This window comes from Anguilla rostrata, chromosome 14 (genome assembly GCF_018555375.3).
Source record: "Anguilla rostrata isolate EN2019 chromosome 14, ASM1855537v3, whole genome shotgun sequence".
NCBI lineage: Eukaryota > Metazoa > Chordata > Actinopteri > Anguilliformes > Anguillidae > Anguilla > Anguilla rostrata.
The window spans coordinates 26,118,593-26,146,512 of record NC_057946.1 but is presented as its reverse complement, the minus strand read 5'-3'; the positions used below and the strand labels follow the sequence as shown (position 1 = coordinate 26,146,512).

The following is a 27,920-nucleotide window of genomic DNA, read 5'->3' as shown; positions in this document are numbered from 1 at the left end:
TCTGGCAGTTCACAGCTGAGGAGCACCAGACACTCTGTGATATGCCATTTGAGCAGAAGAGTCACATGGTCAGTGGCTTTCCCTGAGTATGTAGGCCTACACATTCCTCTCCTCAGAGTAATATCAGCAAAAACAACACTCAGCCTTTTAATTAGTGGTGTTTTTAACGATGCACATTCCCTGTGGCACAGTTAAGAAGCATGTTAATGTCAGTGTGGCTGATGGAGACAGCATCTCTTTTCTATGCCCTCCCGCTAGCTAATGAGACAGACAGCCTATTACCGCGGGACACTAAGACCAGGCCACACTATTACAACCATCCATGGCTGTAATTTAGCACACCCGACAGTGCTTGACCATACCTGACCATACTCAACAATCTCTGATAATACCAGTTACAGCTTTTAAAAATGTCAACAACAAAAAAAACCCAAGACTTGTACTTAAACACAGCTGCGATATTTTTCGCTAATTCAAACACATTCTGCGAGAGTATGATTGAAGTTTGACTGCAGCTGCGCCTCTCCACATCCCGGCGTCGCTATGCGCTGTAATGAATTTCACCGCTGTTGTTGCTAAGTGTGCAAAGAGTGATGACGTTCTTGTCACTTCTATCTGGAACTTCGGGCCCATTGTGTTTTCGTAACAACTCATCAGCTGATATTTGCGCGCTGCGCCTCGTTTAAAGGTGTCGCGGAAATCTTATTAAGAGCGCAGTGGAGCGGTCATGGCCGAAAGCGATGTCGGAGTGCAGAGAGACGGCTGATTTGATTTGAAACGGTGAGACCCTGCCTTATTCTGTGAAAATTGGCTTGTGAAAGCTTGGGTAGACATGCAGGTGATTGGCCATGATGAAACGGAGGCCAACGGGGCTGCGTTCAGCGTCCTTTTCTGAGCGTATGAGTCATGCTGTTGAGAGACTGTTCCTCTTCAGTGGAAATGCAATGGAACAGATTTCTTTTGTGGCATGACTCTCTTCTCCCCCCCCCCCGCGGAGAAGAGAGTGCTTTTCTGGCACCGGTGATAACGCGTAACACTTAAGTTGCTGTATACGTTTGATGATAGACACAAATCCTTCTGAAAGGCTGGATTTGATCATCTGTCTTCAGAAGGTTTTTAAAAATGATTTTCTCTGAATTTCATTCATGCCGGGTGATTGTGAGATGCGGATCTCAATGAATTATTTAATGCTTGTAAACTCTTGGTTTGATTTTGCTGGGCATCATCCAGATCTTTATTTATTTATATATGTTTTTATCTGAGCTGAAAGCTATCTGGGGAAAGGAAGAAAAGTCTTCTAGCCTTTGTTGCGAAAGTTTGGTCGAGATAGCATTTTTTTAACCAGCACTCTCTGAATATCACTGCAAGAAACCAGGACGTGCAATTAATCAATTCAAATGACCAATTTCAATTATCAATTAGCCAACCCGTAACTTGTGGTGGGGAAATAAAAGTTTTTCAAAACAATGAAACATTTGAACCAGCTGATTTTAAATCGATTCACTGTTCAGTGGGGACGGGAGGGGAAATCTGAAGCGGTCTTACTTATGTAGGGAACTCCGCGTGTGAAATTAAAGCTATGGCACTGCCATCAGGAAGAAGTGTAGAATTAGCTCCATGAATAAGGACGCCGGTTATAAATATCGGCTAATGTGCTTGCTCGACGAACCGTGAGTGCAGCCTTGGTTGTCTCATCAGAGCCACAAGCCGACTTACAGACAACTGACTCCTGGTCTTAATAGCTAACTTTTCAAACCACCTGCATGTCCGTGCAACGTGTCAGCCTATTACACCATATTTTGGCAATTTATTTTTTAACCTTACATGCTGTGTTGTTATCAAACGGTACTTATAATGTATTGCTGTAGAAGTTAGTCTACAGCAATACATTATAGTTAGTCAAAAACACCACCGCTTACAGGAAAGTTGGCACGGTGTATTGGGGCCTTATGGGACACTTGCAATACTGTGTTCGAAGCGGTGAAGGAATAATACCTTCGTACGATGCTCTGGAATCCAGCATTGCAACATGGCAGGCCCATGCGTAACGACGTTGGAAAATGCAACGATGCAATGAATGTGCTTTGCAACTTTGCTTCATAACGCTAATGTTTAGAAAATCCCATCGATGTAAGCCAGGCTCCTTTCTTACAATGAACCACCTCCAGTATGAGCTGAAGCTTGATGACTTTTGTGAGACTATCTGCGATGCCTCGTTCTTTTTGGTCTAATGGAAATTCCCCTATGCCAAGTGTCCCATTAACTATATAGTTTACTTCTTTGATAGCCATTTACCTTACGTTCTGCTTGGTTTATTCAGGATGAAACATACACAGCATTTTATACCATATAGAGAAAAAGGCTGTGTTTCATAGGTATACCTTTCCCCATTTCATCATTTTCCAATAGTGCTTTCACAAAGTAGATTAATTTATATTGTATTCATGGGAATGAGAATAATGTAAAATAATATAAAAAGCACACGACTGACTACAACTAAAGCAAGCTCAGCAAAACCCTAATCTTTGCAAGCGTGAAGTATAATAAAAAAGGTTATCTAGATGACAAACTCATCGCTATTTTGTTCTATAACTATTTTGCACCATTTGTTCTACTGTACAAACATGGTTTTATTGTGAATCATTGTGAGGTTCAGCCAGTATCTTAAGATGCTCTCTGGGCAGAAAAGCCTTTGCCCTGGAGTACTGCAGTAACTTCATGTTAATTGCTTTAATAGGCAATATTTCTGGGTTGGTGAAAACCATAAATAATCAAGCAGTGTGTCTAATTCAGACCAGCTGGGACCTGACCCTGAAAGATCTGAACACACGCGCACACACACATACACACATACACATGCACACTCTCTCACACATGTGCACACACACACACAGGATCCAGAGTTCTTTGCAGTGGTCGCCTCTACAAATGGTTTAAATTTATTAGTTTTATTAGGTTCAGTATTGACTGTATTAGCTTACAAAAGAATGCTTTGTACTTTGACCCCTTGTATAACAGAAAGGAGACATTTTAGTTCATCTTTATGCCGAACTACACAAATTAAGCTACATGTCATCTGGAAAAAAACCGATATGTTTTATTCTGATGAGATTTTTAGATGCAGTCAGATGAGTTTATGCAAAGCAGATGATCAAGTTTATGTAAATTGAATCGCGAATGTAAGACTTTAGCAGTATAAATAATGGAGTCAATGTGATGGAAATTTAAATTGCATCAGAAAAACCCGACTGCTTGCAGCTCTCTCTCTCTCTCTTTCAGTGCCTTCTCTGGAGAGCTTCATTAATAAACAGCCATGCTGTGATATCTCTTCCTGTGAGTGTGCCTTGTCAGCCAATACACTGCATTGCGCTTTAGAATACAGTCACAGTGATTTATGGTCAAAATAAAAAAAGGGTGTTGATGTCATACCGCTACGCGGGTCGGGCGAAGACGTAGAATTCGAGCTGAGACGAGGTGCAGATCCCCGACTCTCGAAACGGGAGCCTCGGTTTTTTTCTTCTTCTCGGGAATCCTGCTGTCCGGTTTAATGTGCTTTACGCGTATGCCCGGTGTCCAAAAACAACATTCCTCCCATGCAGACGCGAGGGCAGAATGCAGCATTTTAGACTACAGGGCGTTAGGCTGAGAAGAGAATATTCAGGGTTGTATTTTAACTGAAAACCAAGGAAAATATGAAGTGATTGTTTCTGGCTGTCTGTTTTCCCTGAGCGATAGTCTCTGGTACGAGTGTGTGGGAGGGCTCGATTTCAGCAAATTCTGACTGTTTATATTAACACCCTGAATGATTAGGCGACTTTTGCTGCCAGCGTTAATGGCGAGAATTTCACCTCTGTAAACTCCTGAGAGCTATGACTTGGATTGTGTCCTTATTTCAAAAAAAGAAAGAAAAAAAGATTTTTTTTTAACAAAAGAATGCAATAAAACACACCATTGGGGAAAAAAAAGATGATTAATTTCCAATGGTGCCCAAGTGTGTGAGTACCAAGGTTAGCCTTGCACATGCTATCTATCAGTCATTTAAATTCCAGGAAGTCAATTGCTCCAGTTACATTATATTTGTCCTTTCTGGCTTACTGTTTGTGGAGATTTGGAATATTTTCAGGCTTTTGCTGATTTCATATTCCTCTGTTCCGCGGAAACTGAAAGTCTGTATTCCGGCGTGACCCTGAGAATTTTAATGCAGATCTAGTTATGAATATTTTTCATATCCACGCTGTTAGTCTCATTTTCATAACCTCTCGGACTCTTATAAGGTTTATTGGTTCAGAGACGATTATTATCTTTCCCGTGTTGTGGAACGCAAAACTGTTATTCATAGCGTTACGGAGGATGTGCTGAGCCAAGCTACCATGACAGGAGATAAGTGCAGGGAAGGGGCGATAATATTTGCTCTGGCTTGATGTGATTTATCCACAAATAGTCATGTGGCCCTGTGCTCTCGGTTTGAATGGCTTGTGATGCTGTTGCTGAGACTCAGCATGATTCAGGTGTTTTTATGTATGACCTGTGCAACATTGAGTCATTCAGGTGTGTTTACCTGTGCTGCAGTAAGTGATTCAGGTGTGTTTACCTGTGCTGCAGTAAGATAAGTGGTTACAGGCGCAGTACAGTGATTAAGGGTGTTTACAGGCGCAGTAAGTGTTCAGGGGTACCTGGTGCAGAGGGTGACAGTGGTTACCGGTGACAGTGTTCAGGGGTGTACATGTAGCAGCCGTGAGGTGTTACCGGTTGCAGTGGTTACAGGGGTGACGTGCTGCAGAGTGACAGTGCGTTAGCAGAGCACAGTGACAGTGCGTTAGCAACGGTGACGTGCTGCGGCGGTGACAGTGCGTTACGAGGTAGCGGTGACAGTGCGTAGGGGCGGTGACAGTGCGTTAGCAGAGCGCGGTGACAGCGCGTTAGCAGAGCGCGGTGACAGCGCGTTAGCAGAGCGCGGTGACAGTGCGTTAGCAGAGCGCGGTGACAGTGCGTTAGCAGAGCGCGGTGACAGTGCGTTAGCAGAGCGCGGTGACAGTGCGTTAGCAGAGCGCGGTGACCATGCGTTAGCAAGCGCGGTGACAGGCGTTACAGAGCGCGGTGACAGTGCGTTGACGGCGGCGGTGACAGTGCGTTAGAAGCGCGTGACGGCGTTAGCAGAGCGCGGTACAGTGCGTTAGCAGAGCGCGGTGACAGTGCGTTAGCAGAGCGCGGTGACAGTGCGTTAGCAGACGGGTACAGCGCGTTACAAGCGGGTGACAGGCGATAGGAGAGCGGGACAGCCGTTAGCAAGCGGTACAAGCAGGTTACGTAGTTGACAGCGCTTGCAAGCAGCTGACAGCGTTAGCAGACGGTGACGCCGTTAAATGTGAATATGAACATGAATATGAATCTATGTTATACTGCTGCAGAGGCGGGCCGAAGACACAGCTGTCCCCCACATTTATGTCTACCAAAATGGCACGTAATTAATATGCTGCTGGAACTCTAAATGGCAGTCAAATGCCGTACGTTTAATCTTCCGTTTTGTGCATTTGGTGCGTGCCATGTCCATTTCTGTCGTATTGCTGTGAACGTCTAATGGCGTGTTTGTCTATTCTTGTGTGTGTGTGTGTGTGTGTGCATGTCTGTTTTTGTGCATTTGTGTGTGTGTGTGTGCGTGTGTTTCCCTCCTGGAATCAATAAAGGTTTATCTATATATGTCTATGCTTCTCACCATATTTTTAAAATAATAGTCTAATGGGCCTGAACATGTCAACCTAATTTATTAATTGCGATGTTTTGTAGATCTTTATATTTGTTGATGTGGATCTTCATTAATCTAGATACTCATTATCTAGCTTTTTATAAAGGCATTCATTAATGTTTTAGCGTATGTATCAATATGGATCTTTATCACAGTTGACGTGTATTAATGGGGATCTTTGATAATGCTGGCACATATTAATGTTGATCTTTGATAATGTAATATCAGAGAATGTAATGCGAAGTCCAAATATCAGCGCGGCTGTCATGATGGAATTAAATCGTAGGATGAAAAATGTCTCTCGCAGTTTAATTCTTTCAAGGGTAATTGATTTTTTTTTACGGCGGGCGCGGCGTTTCGACTGCGCAGGTATTTGTCAGGTCTGTTCTTTTCCCATTAATTTGGCTCTTTACCGTGTGATTGTATTGCAGCAGTCAGACGGGGGGGAAGAATGTGAGCGAGGAGATAAAGTGGCTGATTACTGAAGTAGGATGTGATTATTAAGCCTCTTCTGTTCTGAACGAGATGTATTGATTGGTCTTTAATAAGACGGCGGTTGAAGTGAGGTGGAACGGTGGGGCGTAATCTATGGAAGTAGGTCTCTCTCAGAGAAGAGGCAATAAGCTGTCTCAGCGAGGAAAATGACACAGAATTACATGATCTCATTACATCTTCAAACTGCTGAGTCTTGCAGAGACTGCAGAACAAGACCGCAACCCAAAACTCTGTCTCGAGACCAATCTGTCTTAAGTTTGCAGCTTTTAGTCCTGCCCCCCCCCCCCTACTCTCCACTGTGTGACCCACACCTGTGTGCTGCCTCTGAGTTGTCACTATGCCACCCACACCTGCGTACAGCCTCTGAGTCATCACTGTGCGACCCACACAATGTTGTGAGCCTGCCGTTCATGCATGTGCACTCCTCCCCTGCTCTCGTCTGTTAGCGAGGGGCTATTTCACACCTCACAGACCACAGAGTGTAACAGAGACCTAGAAAATCACAGGAGAGGTGTACAGACAACAGCAGTTAGCCTGTGGGTGCCTGGCATGCTATTGGGCAAAACTAATGCAACAGAGACCTGAGGCATCCAATCATGTCCCACCTCTGCTATAGTCTTGGCTGTAGTCAACCAGTAACATGGCTCATAATTATAGTGGCTCGGCTGTAGGCCCCGGCCTGCGTTTGTGGCATGACTGAACTCACCGGACAACCGAGAAGCCCCCTTTTGTGAAAATATTGGCCGTGAGAATTCATTGATGCATGGCTACTGAAGGCTGAACCGTAGCGTGGTCGGAGCGGGGGATTTATCCGAAGGCGGGAGCTCGAGCGGCCCGAGGAGCGAGCTCATTAGAAAGCGGCGGCCCGCTATCTTCGCACGCTCCTGAAGAGTGATGCTCCCGACGGCTTATTCTACTGTAATCTAAAACCATCAACATTCTGCTGATGCAGTTTGTGCTAATAGGCTTTAATTGGGAGGTGTAATTACCATAGTAAGTGTGGATTTGTAACAGTAAATTAGCCCTGATGGTAATTAGCATCAGGCTTTGTCTTTAAGGTAGGGAGCTGCAGTCTTTTTGCGGGAATAATAGAGCACAAATGAGCCGGTACTGGCGAAGCTTTCTCTTGGCCATGGTTATTTATCTATTGGCACAAATTCTCTTTCATCACACCCAAGGATTTCAGCGAAAAATAATCTCACGTTTCTGCGAAAACATTGGTGCGGGTCAATGTTACTCTTCTCCGTGACTGTGAAGAGCCTGGTTTTTTTTTTTGTGACTATGGTTTATAGTTTGGCTGCGTTTAAGGAAACACAAACGGCTTAGTGGAAGCAAAGCAAACAGGATGACTGTGATAGCACAAACAAAATCCAGGTTTAACCTGGGATTATACAGAGAAGGGAAATTCGAGGTCAAGTCATTTCATCAGATTCATTTCCCTGTTATTATCATTAAATATTGTTTCCCTCCTTGTTCTAACTGCAGAAACAATTACATTAATGTATTAATATTTATTATAAAAATTATTATTATTGTTGTTGTTACTACAATAGTAATAATATTATTGTTAGTAGTATTATTATTATTGTTTTGTTGTTGTTGTAAATGTATTATTTGTAAAACACTTAAACTAAAATATGAATAAAAAATGTGTGCCTGTGAGAGACATTTGACCTACATGTGACCTGTGATGTCACTCCAGATGTGCAGTTTGCCTTCAGTAGACTTTAATATCTCCCTCTTAAATGTTTTGGTAGGAGGTGAGTGGGTTGGGATGGATTCATGCAGCGAGCCCCTATGGTAGATTAGTCTCAATACATTACCGTGCAGGGAGTGAACTTGATGATCAGGACGCGATGATCAAACACGCAGCGGTCTTTATTGATTGGGGCCCAGTGACCTAAATGAATTGCATTCTGACCGTAGAGGACGTAAACTTGTCTGTCAGGCTTGTTACAGGACCTTAGAATGAAGAGTCTTGACATTGCTGTTATTATCTTTCTGGATCGTGTTGCAAGTTTTACCATCTGCAGGAAATGCTGAATATTTAGGAATGCTAACACGATATTGGATTTAACCAACTGGATGAACTTTACTGCCCCAAGATTTATGACTTATGAAATTATAGACGGGGGCCAGGGGGTTTATGTGTATTTGTGTGTGTGCGTGTGCGCGTGTGTGTGTGTGTGTGTGTGTGTGCTTGTGTGCATATGCGTCTGTGCTATATTATTATTTTTCTTTAATAAAAGCATCAAACTGAGAAAACAGTTCAGCAGATTTTACAGTAGCTTGTTTAGTCCGTATCAAATTTAGATCGATCTCGTAAACGGTATGAATCACAAACCCTGTGATGGGCCGGCATTACCAGAGAGGCATTGGGTAAGGCTGCTGGGTGGGTGGGGGGGCGGGGGGGCAGGGGGGACAGTGAGGAATGACGTTCGTGCTGCGTTTGAGTATTCAAAGATGGACCTGAACAAGCGGTAGATGATCTGCTCGGCAGTTCTGAGTGCAACTGTGCGATTGGACCGTAGAGCCATTGGAGGGAAAATCACTTCACGCCTGTTTGGAAATCAGTAGGGGGGATTAACCTCATCAGAGCTCCTATTGGCGGCCATTTTGTCCGCCTGTAGTGTAGTGTGTGACTGCGACCCTTTTATTTTCATCCCCTGGGGAGGCGGGACTGCGAGATTACAAAGCAGCTCCTCACCAGTCTTTCAGACTTATCCTAAGTCCCAAGATCCTGAAGATTACATTATTTAGAAAAAATGATTTAGGCCCTTGGGTTCCAAACAGTTTAATGAGCCAAATTATGTTAACACATATTCTATAGATAAATGGCTTGAGAAGAAAAAAATCTGCTTGTGGTGAAGTTAGAAAGCTGTCTAATGCATTTCATTTTGTTTACAGAGTCTGTCCTTTCTTTGAGGTAATAAGCTTGAGTGGGATGGGGATGGGGGTGGAGTTGAGGGGAGGGGGGGATCTGCTTTGAATTCTCTCTCTGTCTCTCTGTGAATCTCTGTCTCCCTCTCATATAACACACACGCACACACACACACACACAGTGAAAACACAAAAACGTAATGTTTCGTCTGCATTGTAAATAAAGTGTATTCATTTGCATTGCAGTGCTTTGCAATGAATTTGCTGTGGCTCATAGTTCATCCTTCAAATGTTTTTGATTATTATTTACATTAAATCAATTTCCCAGCAGTAAACACAATAAGCCTCAGCCTTTTTCCATTTTCTAGTCGACAAGGAGAATTGACTCCCTTTTTTCAAATTTATTGTAGATCTAAACTGTTCAATATACGAAGTGGAGCTATTTTCAAATATATGATCTGAAGTCTCTTTCTGAGGTGTGTTACCACATATGTACACCCTCTACAGTGCCTAAATCGTACCCCAATAATGCTTTTCATTTGGGAAATTGGGATTTTAGTGCCGTGCATTATGGGTATTGATTAAAATGTGCATGTATCATCTGTGTGCCAGAAAAAGCTGAATCTCACCTGGTTTCATTTTCTCTCTCATTCTCCTGATGGGTTTAATCTCTGTAAGAGATCCGAGCCAATACTAGCAGTTTTTATGGTTTTGGTCTGAAACCAGCCAATATAAATATGTAACAAAAGCTGATAATATACATACTCACAAAACAGACATAACAGGCAGATCATTTATGAGCATATGAGACACACAGATGCCTTGGACGGTCATTCAGCCAAGAGCAACTAGAACTTTGGCCAGGAAATGTGAGTTTTAGGGAGTCAAAGGTGAAATCGGCCAAATTATAGCACAAACCAAATCTGTCGTTCACATCTTAGCGTATTACCCTTCCCACAATGTAATTATGTTCTGACAAGGTCTCACGTTATTTACGTCCAAAAAGCTGTCAGAAAATATTTACACTTTAAAATTTCAACATTTAGCTCTCGTAAAGCTCTTTAAAATTCGATCCGCAGAGTCAAACCGGTACTGGCTCGTAGCAGTCAGCGACTTATTTATTTTTAAATGCATTCGGGTTAGCAAACGGCTGGCAAGTCATACTTAGCGAAGTTAGCAGCTGTGTGGTGAAATACCCGCCGTAGCGCTCAGCTTGCGGCTCTGCTTCACGGCACATACGGCTGGGTTTACAGAGGAACGAGCAGACGTATGCAAGCTGAGGCCACGGATGTAAGTCCTTTGGAAGGCTGTTGGGTTGCCAGCGCAAGCGGGGAAAGTCAGCCAGGGAACAGTTGCTATGAAGTGTATGCGTGAGAGTGCTCTGGCCTAGACAATGATTTGAGCTGCATAAGCCAGACAGGAAATATGCGACCTTTGGCTATTATATAGAAGGACACTTTGGCTGCATTATAAAGTGGCCGTAAGCAGATGATGTGGCCTATGGTGGCTTAAAAAGAGAGTTGAAATGTGAGCAATTTTACATTTGCTTTCGCTGTATCGTACACACCAGGAGCCTCGAGGCACTGCAGCCGTTTATGAAGGCTTTATAAAGCGGTAATAGCACACTTGTTAGTGTTTTATATACTCTTTACGAAGCCCCTGTGACGTTTGATGAAAGAGCGACGAGCCGATCTCACTAATGCTGAGCGTTGCTTAACGATCGTGACTCCCAACGATCCGAAAAGGTCACAAGCCTTTTTCCGAGGACTACCGTTCCGTTATCCAGTTCCACAAATTTTAAGAGCAGAGAACAGAACCCTCAAAGGGGACGGCAAATCTTGTTTGTGTTGTCGCGCAAATCGGGTAACGTGAAAAATTAGCGGTGCTTAAATTGTAAGAGGAAATATGGGGACGGCGATAACTTGCGATGGGCGGCAGCGATGATGAACAGTCCTCCGCGGTTATTAATTTGAGTTATGGCCGTGGCATCACCCTTTAAGCAGTTTGATAAATGCTTATTGTCAACACCTGGAGTGGTTATAAATACAGAAACGAAGGCATAAATGTCAAAAGATATTGTACAGTCTGAAAATGGGCGAAATGGAATGAGATTTCATTCTGTTGATTCAGTGGCGAGATGGATTTGCTACGTTGTGGAAGGTGAAAGGCGCTCTGATGAAATTTGATAAGCCTACCCAGCTGATTTGCATGCGAAAATGTGGGTGTCATGATCCCTGTGTTGGAAAAAAAAAGTAAAAACGAATTTCGAAGTTTCTGTTTTATTTAATACAAATCCCTCTTAAATGAGACCATTAGAGAACAGTTCACAAAGAGCAGCGCAGACACTGAAGATGGATTTTAATTTTTGTGAATTGAAAGATAATGATGGCAATAATGATATTATAGTACGTTTATGTAGAGCATGGAAACATGCTGAGAGTACAAAGCACATTGCGATTAATCACACGCACTCACACGTGCACACGCACACACACGCACACAAACGCAACCACATATATTTATTGGTGTATATGCAGGAAAGCCGCTTCCTGATTTGCACTGAGTGCTTAATGATGTATTGTGCTCCTGGGACTTCGTGTCTTACCCTCCGCGGAGGTGGGTGTCTATACGTAGAGGAGTCTGATCGGGAAAGCAGGCCTAAATGAAGGCATTTCGCTGTTTCTGGAGAAGACGGCTCTGTTAACGAGCTGTGTGTGCGCGTATGTAGCGGTATTGCAGGGGCCAGCGAAGGTGAAGAGCAGATGTGTTTGCGTCTTTTACGCTAGCCCCTCCCACTAACCACGACATGGCCCCAAGCATGTGGGGCTTCGGGACGCGTGATTGGTTCCGGTACTTTCCACGGAACCTGGACCAGCTCAGCCCTCCAATCAGTACTCGGACGGTGCTCTCTGATGCAAGCGCAGTAGCTGAGCACAGGTCTCTGTTATGCTCTGCTTTAATGGTGTTAGCTGAATCGTACGGATGCTTTCTCCATGCCTGTAGTCCTTGTGATTTTGAGCATCTCTTTGAAATTTGTTCTACAGATAAGAATTAATGTGTTAGAAATGAATTCCTTTGTTCTCTGTGGTGCTTGTTTCACTATCAGTGTGTGTGTGCTTGTGTGTGTGTGTGTGTGTGTGTGTGTGTGTGCCTGAATGTGGCTGAGTGTGTTTTGTGTGTGTGTGTGCGTGTGCAGACGTGTGTATGTTCCTCTGTGACGCTGTTGGAACATTATCATGTTAGCAGCCATTTATTTCACACATGGAGAGAGAGAGAGAGAAAGAAGGGGGAGAGAGAGAGAAAGATAGAAGGGGGAGAGAGAAACAGGATGTGTGTGTACCTGTAGGTGTGCACGTATATACACCGTCACATTATTCTGTTATTACTGATTGTCTCACATGTTTCACATGTTCCTTGTCATGCTGTGGCAATACAGATGCAAATTTAGTCATGCCAATAAAGCACTTTAAATTTAAATTTCAGAGGGAGAGAGAGAGAGACAGATGGAGAGACAGAGTCAGAGACAGAAAGAAAGGGGGAGAAAGAGGGACAGAGAAAGAGAGACAGAGACCGAGAGAGAAGGGGAGAAAGAGGGAGAGGGAGAGACAGAGTCCGAGAGAGAGACCGAAAGAGAGAGAGAGGAAGAGAGAGGGGGGAGAGATGGAGAGATGGAGACAGAGAAGGAGAGAAAGAGGGACATATAAAGAGAGAGAGACTGAGAGAGAGTGAGGGAGACGGAGAGAGAGAGGGAGAGGGCCCTGCGGTGGCTTGTGAGGACACTGTTTACAAGCGCTGAAGCCACATCATATTTCACAGCTGCAGCGAGTCCCCCGCAGCTCAGACCGCTCAAACCGCCTCCTCTCGCCGCTCAGCAGACACACAGAAACCCCAAAATTATAAAAAATGGCAACTTTGCTCCCCCTCATTCCCGCACTGCAGGCACAACTCGCCCGTCCGGCTGCCTCTCCTAAAATCATCCCTCCACCAGGGCTGTCAGCGGGACGTCAGCGTTGGGACTCTCTGATTTGAGTCAGCCCTTAAACAATGCCCCGCATCGCTGGAAAATGGTCAAAAGGAGCACTCGAATCACCGAAGAGCGATTTAAAATACACAGAGGTGGTGGAGAGGGGATTTATTATTTTTTTGTGTGTCGTTCCTAAAACAGCAAAAAAAGAATGAATCCCACAAATATCCCTACATATCAAATTGTCTATAATTCCTTGTGAACATTTTCTTATGCGAATCGTAACTTAATGGCAGCAATTTTGGTTTTTGGGATTTTGTGAAATTTTGCAACAGTCAGTTGTTGGCTGTACTGGAGGGTGGCAAATATGTGATCAAGCCCATCCAGCACATCCCTGGGTTTGTCAGTCAATCAAGAATGTGTTGCAGAAAATGTAGCAACCTCACATGAGTCACACAGCTGCTAAGAACGTCATGTGATACGTTTCTGGAATGTTGCAGGGCACTTTCTTTCTGGAACGTTCCGTAGACGTTAGGGTCTTGCGTGTCGAGAGGCCCATTTCACACACGTTGGCGCCGTAGAGGAGATTTTGTTTTAGGGTGGAATTGTCTGAATTGCTAAATATCAGACCTAATTGCGCCGCCAAAGGTCGGCCTAGCCGTCCCCAATTAATATGCGGTGGGGAAAAAATAATAGGTTTGCAGGGAGGGCGGGGGGGGAGCGGGGAGGGGGGACGATAACTTAATTCTGCTTATCGGCAAGTTTAGCCCGTAGCCCCAAATACAAGAAATATATAAAAAATAGAAGGTAATAAGCAGCTTTGCGCCCGCCGACTCGCTCCATTACAGGGCGACTGCTGGCTGGACAAGATAACCCGCCGCGGCTTCTATTAATTGCGTATTATTTCATATTTCATAAAGCCGGTCTCCGCCCCCCCCCCGGCCTGCGTAATCGGGTCGTCTAATTTCTCCTCGCGGTCGGCAGGCCCGACGGCCAGCGAGCGAGCGAGCGAGCGGATGAGACCGCGGACTCCGGAGCTCTGAGCGAGCCCCAGGGTCGCTTAGCGCTCCCTAATAAATAACAGCCCCGGCCCCGCGCCGCGGAAACGCGTCGGCCGCTCGGTCGGTTCGCTGTTTTACCGTCCCATAATTCCCTGCCTCAGGTTTCGCCAGGAAGTGGTGATTGCGGAGGGGGTATCACTCACACTTTCTTGAAGACCCTACCCTTGAAGTGTGTGTGTGTGTGTATGTGTGTGTGTGCACCTGTGCATGCGTGTGTATGCATGTATGCGTGCGCATGTGTGTATGCATGTGCATGCTTGCCTGTGTGTATGTGTATGTTTGTGTGTGTGTGTGTGTGGTTTGGTGTGTGTTGGTGTGATGTGTGTGTTATGGTGTGTGGTGGTGTTGGTTTGTTTGGTTTGTGTGGGGGTTAGATGCATGGATGCGTGCGTGTGGGTGCGTATGAATGTATGTATGCGGATGCTTGTTTGTGTATGCTTGTGTGTATGTGTAGGCTGGCGGGTGTGTGTATTTGTTTGTGTGTTGAGTTCATGCTTGGCTGTGTGTTTGTAGAGTATGTGAAAGGTGTCTGTATGGTGTAAGTGAGCATGTGAATATGTGTGTACAAGCATGATGGTGTATGAGATTGTCCAGAAAGTAGGAGTTGGCTTGTCTGTTTCCTACAACCCTGTGTGTTCTCTGGATGGTCAGTATGGTTGGAATGCAGTCAGTGCTGTAGGAACGTGGTACCAATAGAGGAACAGCCCAGAATAGTCTGGAACTGTGCGGGGACATGTTCTGACTCGGGTCAGTCTGTACCTGTGTTCTTTAAGGTCCATTTAAGACCACAGGTGAGGATGAGCTCAGACAGTGACATCATCATCATGGGGCTCTAAGCATGCCGGACCAGGGACAGAATCTGCAGGTAAACACCTGGCTTCATTAATGAGACGCCGACCGTGCGAGGTGCACACGCATCTGCATCCCACGGATTAGTCCAACGAAATGGGATTTGAATAAATTAAGAATGATGCTGGTCCATTCCTCATTTACAGCACCTCCCACAGGTGTGTGTGTGCGCGCCATGGTTTCCCAGGAACAATGCAGGTGTCAGCCACCAGTCTCCCCCAGAGAGGCAGTGGTCTCTCTGGGGGGGAAAGGCCGTTGGAGTGAGTCGCGGCTCTGAATGCCAAACGCGAGGAGAGAATGAATAAAAGTAATTACATAAACACCTGGGAAGATTAAGAAAACAAATGCGTCTGCCTCAGAGACTGAGCCCGTTAATGCCTGGCACCTGCACCCCTGCTGGAGGAGCTTGCGTCGCGTGAGCTGGCGAACCTTCTGACGTTTTGCGCGGAGGCCTACCCGCTTTGAAGTGGCGTCCTGTTTTTGGCTCCGCCCATCTCGCCTTGCCCCGCCCACTCTCGCCCCCCTGCCCCGTGGGCCTGCGAATCGGAGGCAGGCGGGCGGCGCTTCTGCTGCGGCTCGAAGGACGTAAATTTCTCGGTGGGTGTGGATTTATCACCGTCCGCCGCGAGCTGACAAATCTCTTTCTCTCGCTCTTTCGACCGCGCGCGTTATTTAAAACTCGATTGGCGTTCTGCTTTGTGCCTCCTCGATTGGACGTGTTCGCGGGCTGACGGTCTTAAATGCCGCCTGCCTCGTTTGATAGCCCCTTGGAGATCGTTCCGGAAATGCGTTTTTACTGCGGCCAGCTGTCAATCTGCTCGAAATGCGAACGGCGCCTGGAATTTAATAATTTAACCGATTTCTTGCATGCTGTTTGCGCTTTCATTTTGTCTCTTTTTTTATTTCTGTGTTTGTGCTGCGTGCTGAATTAGCCAAGGCCCTTATCTAGGGCGTCTTACCAGACACCGCGCTGCAAGCCACTGCCTTCCCCTCCATCTCACCCCCGCCCCCCCCCCCGCTTTGCCCCCGTCCCATATCTCTGCAGCCCGCTGCACCTCACTGCACACTATTGCACTTTACTGCGCCCCACTGCGCCCCACTGGCATTGAAAACCCTATTCTGGTGGTTCAAGATTTTAAGATCCGAAAACAACCCCGTGTCTGTAGCTGTGAGCGCGCGGTGACCCTCATCTTAGTGACTTCTGCGACAGTTAAACTGTGTGGAATCTTGAGATTGATTTTTTTTTTAAAACCCGTTGAAACCTAACGCTGATCCATTTCAAGTTCCAGAGTGGCACAAACAGAACATCTAACCAGTGGTCAGTGATGATGAGGTCGTTTAATGGTATCCATGACGATCAAGACTGTAAATGGCATTCAGTGACGATCAGGGCAGTGAATGCAGTCGGTAATTGTTAACTGGCAGCCAATCAGAGCCGATGTAGCAGCAGGGTTTAAGAAAAGTACAGCAGACAGCTGCAGGTGTGAGTGCTACATTGTGTAGAACTACCATGAAACTTCAGTTTAGGAGCTCTACTCCCCAACACCCAGGAACATGTCAGGAACATGTCCAGGGCATTCCGTGTCAAACCCACACAAATGTACTGTACATGTCTCACGCTATTTCTCTTGCTCATAACCCATATGAATGTGCGTAGCATGTAGGAGAGACGATTTGAAGACACACTTTATCTGAGACACTGAAGAGTAAGAACAGAGAAACTCCTGAAGCTTTTTTGGCTGAATACCACCAGAGCCGGAATTTGAAGTGAAGCAGCGGTGCTCTATTCACGGGAATGCTGCCGCCCGGACGTCCCTTTGACCGGAAACCTGCGTCGGTCCTGCGGACGTCAGAGAGCGTGCGGTCAGAGCGCACGCGCGTCTAATACACGGGTCGCCGGGACGTTCCCCGTTCGCCGAAAGCCCGCTCGCTCCGGAGCGTAGGCGCGCGGCGGCGCGCCTCGTCGGTCTTGAACCGCCGTCGCCGCCGCCGCTTCACCCACCGTCGAGGAGAGCCTGCTTCCCAGCGTTCTCGTCCGCCCGCAGACGGGGGCTTTGTCGTCCGAGGCCAGGCTTCCGGAGATGTAAAGCGGAGCGCTGGGGATTTAGGAGGAGAGGAACGATGAATTTGCGCTCGGTTTAAAGAGGCGGACGTGGGAAGAAGGTTTCGCAAAAGCAAGAGCGTTCTCATTGGGGGATATGGTTGCCTGAGCTGCCGGACTATAGGTCAAACATGTGCATTAAAAAAAAAAAGCAAGAAGAATTTCCATTTTTATAGACTTGAAGCACCGTATAAAATGTACATAAGCGGTGCAAGTGAGAAAAACATAAATGGCAACAGAATAAGGAGATGTTAAAAAAGAGTACACTACATAAACACATTGACATTTACTGTAGTATTTATATTCAGAGATGCAGTGGTGTGATCTCTGTTTATAGATGCATTTGTGAAATGTCTGTTTAATTTGTGTAATATATCTGTTTAGAGATGCAGTGGTGTGATATTACATTTCTGCATTTCTAAACAGAGATGTTTCAACTGAGAGGCAGAATAGTGCAATATCTGTTTAATTTGTGTAATATATCTGTTTAGAGGTGCAGCTGTGTAATATCTCTGACGAGCAGGTGTGTCATATTTTTAATTTTGAGATGTGGTGATATAATATCTCTGTACAGAAGTGCAGTGGTGTAATACCTCTGTACAGAGGTGCAGTGGTGTAATACCTCTGTACAGAGGTGCAGTGGTGTAATATCTCTGTACAGAGGTGCAGTGGTGTAATATCTGTGTTTTTATGTATAGTTGCCTCTTGTAAAATGCTACTCATGAAATAATTCTTTAAATCCGGAGGAGACAGGGGTGGCTGTCCTCTTTTCTCGAGCCGCAGTGTAAAGCTCCTAAAGACCTTTTCAAAATGTCAGTGTTAATGGTGAAGGTATAATTGGTGGGAGATTAGCCAGAGTGTATGTTTTCTCTGTCAGGCTCTTTGGTTTCTCATGCATCAAAATCACGCCGAGAGAAATGAAATGTAATTTAGCCCCTGCTTGTTCAAGGCTGCGTCACACCCACTACACACACCATCAGCATTTATAAACACGCCACTGCACTGGGGGCCGCGAACCGTTCCCGAACGTGAGTTTCCTGTCGGTTCTGTCTCGTATTAAACTGAGAGAGGAGTGCGGAACGCGGCGGCCATATTTAATTTAAATTTCCACCTCTGTTGTTGGAGAAGTGCCCCATGCCCTGCGGCAGAAGGAAATCAGTCTGTGTCTCAGACATCCCCCGGGTCTCCATCATCTCTTACCGATGACTCCTATTTTAACCTGACACAGTAATGCGTAGAGATCAGAACATAGAGGGACTGGAGCAGTAGAGTTTTATATGGAAGTGTTCAGGATTGAGACAGTAGAGCAGTATATTTGAGTGTTAAGGATTGAGACGGAGAGGTACATTGGAGTGCTAGGGACTGGAACAGTATTTGAGTGTCCTGTACAGGAGTAGCATATTTTTTGGCTGGACCAAAACAGCGGGGCCAGCCCTACAAACGCAAATGTCTGTGACTGAGTGATGAAGTTATACCATTAGTCGGCCGAGTTATGAAGTTACACCATTGGTCGGCCGGATGAAGTGTGTTAGGTCCAGCCATATACTAGGTTTTGACATGGTCTTGTTATATAGGAGCAGTGTAGGCTCTCGATTGAAGCAGTATATCTGAGTGGCGTATCGCTGTACAGTATCAGTGTATTGCGGATGTATATCTGAATGTAAGGCGGCGAGGCTGTATTTTGGAGCAGTGTACAGAAGAGTTAGGGAGCGGATTGTCAGAGAGCAGTAGAGAGAGGCGGAGAGCGGTTGCTTGACTTTAATGGCACAGGTCTGAGAACATGAGTAGGATTTGCTCAGGGGCAGAGGAACGTCAAACACAGGTGAGGCGAGTTCCTCTGAGAGGACCAATCAGGAGCTCTCGATGGATCAGCGATGTCAGCCTGTAATCACAGCTTAAACCCTGTGGGCTGGAAACCTAGAGTTTAATTAGTACACATCTCTCAATTACGGCTACCAGCTTGTGCTAATATCAAAAGAGGAACAGAGACAGAGGGAGAGGGAGAGGGAGATGTGAAATAGTTTAATCGTTGTATGAGTCACGTAATACACGACTTACATGTTTATTGGGTGAGTCTTATGTAAGAAGTCTTTGTGCCTTTTGTACAGGATGTCTCCCCTCTGGTCCTGACCTGGGTCAAATATGTATTTGTCTGAGATTCAAATACTTTTCTACGATTTACTGATCTTGTCTGGTGTATTGGAACCAATGAAATACTTCCAAAATGTGCAGACCCCGCCTTCTGGTCATATTGGCAGGCTCAATTACGCCAGGCAAGATCAATAGAGCACAGAAAAGCATTTGAATCCAAAACAAGTACGTATTTGACCCAGGTCTGGTCCTAGTCATCCACTCGGAATCTGCACTCGCGGATGTGCCTTGTGACGAAGAGTCATGGGGTCCTATGACCACCGTCATTCAACAGGTCATGGTGTCCAGGCTATAAAGCTCATCGGTGTTGCTTCGTCTTGGTTGTTTCGTAGTTTCTTGCCTGTGCCTTGGTCCTTTCGCTGTGATTATCAGTAGGTTTTTTTTTGTTTTGTTTTTTCAGGAGAGGCCTTGCTGAAACCCAGACCTGGGTCAAATATGTATTTGTTTTGGATTAAAATACTTTTCTGTGCTCTGTTGATCTTGCCTGGTGTAATTGAGCCTGTGAATATGACCAAAAGGCGGGGTTTGCACTTTTTGAGAATATTTCATTGGTTCCAATACACCAGACAAGATCAGTAAAGCGTAGAAAGGTATTTGAATCCAAAACAAATACGTATTTGACCCAGGTGAGCTGAAACCCCATCTCTTCATGTGCCCACAGCCCTTTGTATGAATATGCAGGGAATGGCTTGAAATATCATTAGGTGAGCGCTGGCTGGTGCCTTTTTCTCCTGAGGCCTATATCAAGCAGTCAGGAGGTGAGCTAAAATGAGCATTGCTAAAAAAAACTCCACATATCTAGAATTACATCACTTCCTTCACCAGGGAAACCACCGTAAACGTCTTGCAGAAGTCTTATTTAATGATGCTGTGCGCTTATATGACAATGCGAATTAAATCCACTCTTTGCGTGTCACCTCCATAACCCTTATGACCTTGTGTCTGTTTGAAACGCACAGCAGACGAACGTCAGATCATCTTTCCCTTGCAAATGACAAAGGTTTTATTTTCCTCTCGTGATTGACAGGAGGGTCAGAACAGGCGGGAGACTAGACCTGGAAGTGAAAGCACTCGGGGGGGAGGGGCCAGGTGGCCAGAGTTCACACTCCCTTACACCACGGATAACTGCTGCAGGTAGAGCGGTGGAAACTACGGCATATCATTCGACTTTTGCCCCCTTGAAGTGCTGTATTTACACTTGATAAAGAGGCACTTCATGGTAATATCTCTGGGGGTGAGAAGCTGAGCTTGTGTGTATTATCAGTGTTTGTGATTAATGTTGTGTACCTGCATGTAGAGAGATAGGGCGTGCATGTGAGTTTGTTCACGTTTGCGCAAGCGCACGCTTGCGTTTTATATGTACGTACCTTTTTGTTTTGTATGTGTGGGAGAGAGATTGTATGTGTGCCTCTGTTCAGTGACAGAATGCAATAAATCTAAAGATACTCATCATGCCTTTCTTCTCCTGACACGAACGATTTTCCATCAGAGGTTCAATAAAAATAAGTGCGGAGTTCATTTTAGTCATTTCTGTCCTTTATCACAGCGCCCGTGAAAGGCCCTCTTTGCTTCGTATTACTGCAGATCGCACCCCTCTCTGTTCAGGAGGCTATCTCTGACAGAGGCGGGAGACAGAAGCGCGGGCGCAGCCGTTCTCTTTGAAGAGGTTTTCATTTCCAAAAGCGGCGCTGCGCAAATCAATTTCCCATTGACCCCCGGAGCGGCGGCTGCGCGCGGGGGCAGACGGCCGAGGACAGCGCGTGCCGGCCGAACGGGCGAGAGGAGAGCGAGGCGTGCGGTGGTGAGGTCCCTGTCTTACAGACAGGCCTCAGAATGAACTATTTTAATCAAACGTGTTCTCTCTCTTTCTCTGTCTCTCTCTCACTCACACACACACACACACACACACACTCTCTCTCTCACTGTTTCTCTCTCACACACACACACACTCTCTCTCAACTTCCAGCTGGAATAGCCTCCTCTCTCGTAAGACGTCAGCTTCTTTTACTTCCTTTACTTTTTTTTTAATGTTCTCTCTGTTCGTTGTGTTTGGACATAAAGCTGCGAAACGGAAAGCTAATGCACGCGCATCCAATAGCTCATGCAGGTGCAGGTACAGGAAGAAAAAAAAAAAACACACACACACAACACCGCAATTACCGCTCCCTAAAGCGAAGGTTTATTACTCACCGCTGCCGTGATGGATGCTTGGACCCGCGCGCGGGTTTCCGTCAGGACAGATTGCAGCCGCGCGCGCCCGTGTAGCTGCGGCCAGCGTTAAAGCCTCTGAGTTCAGGGAGCAGGAATTACGGCGCGCGGACCGTTTGTTTCCCCCCTCCCGCGCGTAAAACCCCGCCCCGGCCGAGCGCCTGTGTTTTTAATAAGAGCCGAGAAACGGAATGGCCGCCCCTTTCCCATCCGGGTTTAACATCCGCGAGGTTCGTCCCCGGCCCCGGTGCTTCCCGCTATCCGGCCTCTTCGTTTTCTGGGTTTCCGAACCCCCCCGGTCGGCGCCCCGGGAGTAACGTTACATAACGACTCGTGACGTAACGTCACCAGGTGCGACTGGGCGACCTCTGCTCGCGACATCGCTCAGAATCTCTGCGTAACTCGCGTGCGTCGGGTTGAAAGAGGAAGGAACGCGCGCGGCGTGACGCTAGCAGGCAGGCTAATCTCTCCCCCCCCCCCCGCGTAACCTCGCCGCTCGCGCTCGCCAGACTTAATTAGTTTGACATTCCTCCCTAATTGCCTTTTCCCCGTAATGGCCGCTGTTCGCTAATTGTAATATTCCGTGTGATTAATCAGACGGCCGCGCGGCCTGGAGCGTACGCCGCCCGCTGAAAGTGATATTAAAGATGGACGGACGGCATCTCGTCGTAGCGGTTTATCTGACTCCGATCTTTGGTGGCGGGTGAGCGGTGCGAGACCGCGAGAACGGCGGAGAGCGGAGAGCTTTCCCGCGCTCTGTCCGTTCGGCACGGTGCAGACGTGCGGCCCATAGCCTCGTGCTAACTACTCTGCCGTTCGCTTAACGAGTTCGCGCCGACCGCCCCCCTGAATCACTCACCCCGGTCGGACTGTGAGCGCTAAGACGCTCAGGGCCCCGCGCCGGGGTCGGTGCGTCCGGGTCCGACGCGAGCCGGGCTCCTCTGCTTAGGGCCGCTCCGGGATCGGCGCGTCTGCTCGACCGCGGCGTCAAACGCGTCAGAGCAGAAGAGGCTAGCGCGCGCGTGCGGGGAAAAAAAACAAATTACCGCTACCTCAAAGACTGGACGAATTAGCCCTTCTGGTCCCTTCCCCATGAGGAAATGACTTCTTAATAAAAAATGCCTTTCACGCACGCACACACACACACACACTCACGCGCACGCACACACACACACACACACTGGGGTGATAAATCTGACGGGCCCGAAAAAATAAATAAATAAAAGTCTGGGTGTTTATCAGGATTCAGGCTTTTCATTTGAAAGGCTGCACACAGGAGAGACGGCAGGCGTGGAGGCGCTGAGGCGTGGAGGCGCTGAGGAGGAGCGTGGAGGAGGAGTGGCGGGTTTTTCTCCCCCCCCGTCCCCTCGGAGCGACGGTTCTCCTTTTCGCCGCTCGGCGTTCCGCCAGGAGACGCCGCTCTCACAACAAACGGCCTCCGCTGCGAATACCGAACCACGTCTGCGGCGGCGCGCTTACCTCAGCGAGGAGAACGCCGGCTGCCTGTCTGTCGCCTGCGCTAGCTTCAGCGTGCTGTGTGAGCACGAGTGTGTGTGTGTGTGTGTGTGTGTTTGTGTGCGTGTGTGTGTGTGTGCGTGCGTGTCTGCGTGTGTGTGTGTGTGTGTGTGTGAGAGAACGTGCGTAGTGTGTGTGTGTGTGTGTGTGTGTGAGAGCGTGTGTAGTGTGTGTGTGTGTGTGTGTGTGCGTGCGTGCGCGTGTAAGAGAGTGTGTGTGTGTGTACGTGTGAGAGAGTGTGTGTGTGTGTATGTGTGCGTGCGCATGTAAGAGAGTGTGTGTGAGTGTGTGTGTATGTGTGCATGCGCGTGTAAGAGTGTGTGTGTGTGTGTGTGTGTGCAAGCGTGTGTGAGAGAGTGTGTGTGTGTGTGTGTGTGTGTGTGTGTGTGTGTGTGTGTGTGTGTGCGAGCGTGTGTGAGAGTGTGCATAATGTGTGCGACTGACTGACTGATGTCCGTGACCCGGAGTTTACAGCTCACGAATAACACTCAAGTTGTCATCGTTCTCATTATCGTTACCATCACCATCAGTTTGCAGAAGCCGTTGTCATCATCGTCGGTGTTGGATCGTGACTGGGTTAATGATGAGAAGGTTCCGGAAGTACCCCAGCGCGGCGGCTAACGGCGTTGCTATTAGACCGAGCTTAATTCGCACAGCTGTCTCCCGCTACGCAACTGGATAATCAAGTTGTACGATGACGAAGGACCATTCAGAGGACTTCATTAGAGGCTAGATACGGCTTGCGCTAATGCAGCGGTTCCCGGCCTCGTCCCTGGGAACCCACTGCGTATGATGGCTCTCGCTCCAACCATTATCGCTACAAATGTCATTTGCTCTCTTTAAGGTCATGCTATGTGTGAAATGGCTGCACACGCGATGAAGAATGCGTGTTCTGTATTCACATCTGAGGACATTCAGTCAGTCAGATAAACCAACGAATTAATTGCATTTAACGTGCCGTATGAGGAATTAGTCTTTTATAGAAGGTTACGTTTTGAATTGATTCTGTTATAGGCTGGCAGGTGAAATCAGCTGGGCTCTCATTGCTGACGGAGTGCACACCAGGACACTGAAATGGAAGAATTTGTGGAAAAACTCAATATGCAAAGCAAATGGTTATGAGTTAAGCCTGTTTTGTGTTAAATTATGTCTAAGGCAAATTATATTTGAACTTAAACATGTTTTTTAACAATCCTAATTCATCAAAAACTAGAAAACACAGTGGGTCCCCAGGACCACTGCATCGCAATTAAGACTTTTAATCTCGGGCAGGTTTACACTGAATATACCGCATCAGGATTCTGGATTAATGAGTTAGCTGGATAAGTGCACGGAGTAAAACCCGGAACGCTCCTGAATCTGGAACGTGGACTGGAGTAGAGAGAGCAGTTCCGGGTTTTACTCTGCGCTGTTCTCCAGCTGTTCCAGTAGAGGCCTCAGTGTGTGTGATCGGCTCTGACTGACCCACTGTGAGCTCGTCTCACTCGTTCCTCTCAGTCTCCCCTCGGTCCCCCTCGTTAATTTCACTGCACGGTCCGCCAGCTGTGCGGTTTCTACAGCGGCAGACCGCATTACATTTACATTACAGCGAGCGACTTACACATACTTTCTCACTGCATCCATTTCTACAGCTGGATATATACTGAAGCAATGCAGGTTTAAGTACCTTGCTCAAGGGTACAAGGGCAGTATCCTACCCGGGAATCGAACCTGTGACCTTTAGGTTACAAGACGAGCTCTTTACCCATTATACTACACCGCCGCCCGTTTCTTGCGCGGCTGACGCAGGCAGGCCCCGCCCCCCTGCGCTTGTGTACGTGTCGCCCGGGGGAACCGCTGACCCCGGCTGTGCCCCGTTATGTCCCCCCGGGGCTGGACTGTCACTACACAGAGAACAAGCGCCTCGGCTGGAAACGAGTCCTATTGATTTATGTCCCGAGCTAAAATGAGTCTTGACTCAAGATTACATTTAAGACTCTAAAGGACTGAAGGCCTTGTTAAAGATTAAATTAATGACTCGGTACTGAATTAATTCTGGACGAACCGTTGGGTCGGGTTTTAATAGATTCGTGGATGCAGTAGTTACTGAGTCCTGAGTATTCAGTGACCTTATGACATTAAAGCAGGTTATAAGTACATCACCACCCAGCAGACCAAATCACAGTTTGTGTTACAGCAGGTTGATTATAACACTATCTCAGCAGAATGATCAATGCCTGTTATTCAGTAAATTCACACAGTGATAATCCCATCCACCCCAGTTGTATACAGTAACGTTGTAAACAGGATATCCATATCTGACTGTCTTCTGCTGAGAGTCGAGCCCTAGAGGTGATTGCACACAGCAGTGAGGCTCAAGGATAAACAGTGGTGACTGAAGAGCCCGCAGGAGTGTTTAATTTATGCTAAAATACACAGCCTTGAATCGGCTGCTGCAGCCTTGAATATTTGACATATTTAATATGGGCACTTGAGATCCCCCAGATCTTCGCGAGTATGCAGAGAGAGAGAAAGAGAGAGAGTTGTTGCAGTTATACGCTGTTATTGTTGTTCCTGCTTGTTTTTAAAAAATTGTATATATGCTTACAATGGTTGATTTTTGTTATCACTACATTCTGGCAATATGTATTTTTAAATATGTCATGCCAATAAAGTATTTGAATTTGAATCTGAGGGAGAGATAGAGGATCAGTGCCCCAGACGGACAGGGGACAGGTTGCCGTGGAGATCTTCCCCTCGATACGTGACCGCGCGGCAGAGCGGGTCATCCGGACGGACGGGAAGCCGGAGGGGGGAGTCTCTCGAGCCGCGTTCGTTTTTCTTTCTCGAGCGCCGGAGGAAGTGCGCCTGGCGACGGGTCGGAGCGACGTGTCGCCCCCCAAACGGGGCCGCCGCGATTGGGCTCCCCCCGCTCCTCGTCTCCGGAGTGACACTTTCAATTTTCCGTAAATAAACCGAGACCGAAATGTGCGACGCGGACCGAGCGCGTGCGAAACCCGCCCCTCGCCTCGCCACCGGACCGCCCCTCCCCCCCCCCCCTCCCCGGGCCGCTGTCAGGCGACAGGACGGGCTCCGCTTTCCCCCGCGGTGTTAGATTAGTTTTCCTTCCCACAATGCCTTGGGCTTTGAACGCGGCCGTGCTCCGGTGGCGGTTATTAGACACCTGGCGTGCCGGGGAAAGCAGGTACGCTCGCGAGCCGTCAATTATCCGCTCCGCTTTCGACAGAAAGCCCACCGGCAGAAAATGCCCGCTGTGCAAATACAATTTCTTAGGCGTTCAGGAATTAATTTCACCGCATTAAATGAAACAAAGACAATTGTTTTCCCCTAATAAACCGTGGTGGGGAATTGATGGATTTGCGGTTTGGTTTTCTTTTCGGTTCTTGGTTGTTGACTTGCCGTCGGTTGGCAGGAGAGCAGCAGCACGCGAGCTTGTTTGTAGCTGGAAATTCGGGGGCGAATTAAAGCGGAGCAAACGTGACTAATTCAATGATTCTCCTGCGGCTCGTTCGGTGTGCTTTCTCCGGATTAGAATGACCCGTCGTCCTTCGCAAAAAAAATCCACAGCCCACAACTGACAGCTGTGTAGGTGATTTGAGAGATACGAGAACCAACAGAAGGAAAAAAAAAAAAATTAACTAAACTTTTTTTGACATAATAGAAGTGTCTTGGCTGACAAAAATGTGTGGCATTGAAAATATTTCAAAAAATATTATTTATTTTTATTTTTATTGAATGTCCCTTGCAGTATAGGTTTCGGCATAGCGGAAGATATGGTTTCTGAGACTAAGCTCAGCGACTCATGTCCCCTACTGGGGACAGAAATGAATTGTCCTGGTCTTAGGAGGATATATCAGAAGGAAAACTTCCAAAACGGTCGCTTAGAAACAAAGCAATCGCACACAAAAGAACTCAGAACTAAATGACAAAAACATTTTTCTTTGCTTTGTTTCGGCTTTGGTTTCCAGTTTAAAACGGATTTAGAGTTAGGAGGGAGACTGACAGGAACAAACATGGTTATGAGGTGCATTTTGGGTCAGAGGGTATGCTGAATACAAAGTATCCTGGGTATTTGGGGTTTGGCCAGTGAAGTGAATTCTGGGTAACAGGGCATGTCCACTGGTAGCAAAAGGACCCCTCCAAGCACCAGATCTGGATATTAGTCATTTTCTTCACACTGATTTTTCTGTTCAGCAGGAGGTGACACTATGGCTCTGCTAAAGCTACACTGAAAGAGATTAATGAAGCTTGCAGCTCTGGCTTGCCTTTGTCCAGACTGATGTTGCTAATGCTATTGCTAAAATATGTACTGTGCTTTTTTCTCTTTATTTGCAGTGCTGAATGTTTATTTCGCTTGTTTAACTCCTAGAACTGATTGAAGATGAACTGAAATTCAGCGGAGGAATCACACTTGGGCATCCTCCATCCTGGCAGTCAGAAACGAAACGGTGAACTTCACTTGTTAATAGACGAGCACGCTATAGAGAGACATGCACAGATGTGCTGCTGTGTACTTAAAACGAGTGTGTTTACAAGATGTCTGCATTGTGTCACAGTCAGCGAAAAACCCATATGACATTTAGAAATGCTTTCTGCTTCCCACAGTTAGTGTAGTTCATATTGATATTAATATTCATAGTCATCATGCATATTAATACTGTTTTTTTTAAAACTGTTTATATTCCTGTTAATATACGTGAATGAGAGTGGTTCATATAGTTCAGATTAATATTTATATGAGGTTATGGTTGTACTTTGTATTGTGTATACATTAATGGGAGAGGTTTATATAGGTTATATTCATATTCATATCCCTGTTCAGTAATTAACCTTAGTTTTGGCCTTGATTATGGCAAGTGCAGTTGTATTATTTTCACAGTTAAGCTCATCATGCTGTCATAATATATGAGTATAATCTAAAAGCAGTAAATAAATCAATTATACTATCTCTAA

General features: G+C 46.5%; 1 long non-coding RNA gene across 1 annotated transcript; it reads left to right on the top strand.

The window, feature by feature from the left end:
- The first annotated feature begins 26 nt into the window (after positions 1-26).
- LOC135239725 (uncharacterized) lies at positions 27-27,920 on the top strand. Its single transcript, XR_010325468.1, has 2 exons — positions 27-780; positions 27,337-27,920. It is a non-coding gene; the product is annotated as an uncharacterized LOC135239725 (long non-coding RNA).